The sequence below is a fragment of the Bidens hawaiensis genome, unplaced genomic scaffold (assembly GCF_021521415.1).
Source record: "Bidens hawaiensis isolate Kalapana, Puna unplaced genomic scaffold, B.hawaiensis_p1.1 tig00022300_1, whole genome shotgun sequence".
In the NCBI taxonomy this organism is placed as follows: Eukaryota; Viridiplantae; Streptophyta; class Magnoliopsida; order Asterales; family Asteraceae; genus Bidens; species Bidens hawaiensis.
In genome coordinates this window covers 255,267-255,915 of record NW_027493462.1, presented here as the reverse complement: position 1 = coordinate 255,915, position 649 = coordinate 255,267, and the positions used below count along the sequence as shown (strand labels likewise).

The 649-nt window shown below is 47.6% G+C and overlaps 1 non-coding gene across 1 annotated transcript; it reads right to left on the bottom strand.

Moving 5' to 3' along the window:
- Nucleotides 1-333: 333 nt before the first annotated feature.
- Nucleotides 334-440, bottom strand: LOC143565200 (small nucleolar RNA R71). Its single transcript, XR_013141019.1, has one exon. It is a non-coding gene; the product is annotated as a small nucleolar RNA R71 (small nucleolar RNA).
- Nucleotides 441-649: the final 209 nt, after the last annotated feature.

Below are 649 nucleotides of genomic sequence, written 5' to 3'. Positions count from 1 at the left end.
CTCGATGGCTATGGCAGTGGTGTCACAGAGCCTGAGATTACCGTGAGTTTCGAGATCAAGTCGAGTATTATTCATATGGTCGAAAATTCCATTTCTTTCCATGGCCTCTCGAACAAGGACCCTCGCTCTCATGTTGCGCATTTCCTTCGATTATGTGCGACATTCAAGATCCAGGGGTGTACGGACGATGCCGTGAGACTTCGACTTTTTCCGTTCTCACTTCGCGGGGCTGCCTTGGAGTGGTTAGAGGCACTCCCTTCCGGTTCCATCACCACTTGGAACCAATTGGTTGAGCAGTTTTTTCTTCAGTATTTCCCACCAGATAAAACTGCAAGATACCGGGCAAAAATCTCTGGTTTTCGTGTTGATGATGACGAGTCACTTCATGCTGCATGGGAGAGGTTCAAGGGCTTGTTGAGAAAATGCCCTCATCATGGTTTGAGTCGCTTTCTTCAGTGTCGTATGTTCTTTGATGTTTTATCCGGAGCACAGAAGCAGGCCGTTGATCAGGTTGCGGGAGGAGATTTCGGTAAGTGTACTCCTAACGAGGCGTTGGATGTCTTGGAGCGAGCTGCTAAGAAGAGTTTTGCATATAATCCGCCTCGTAGTATTCCTTCCACTAAGGGCGTTCTTCATGTCGATTCTAATA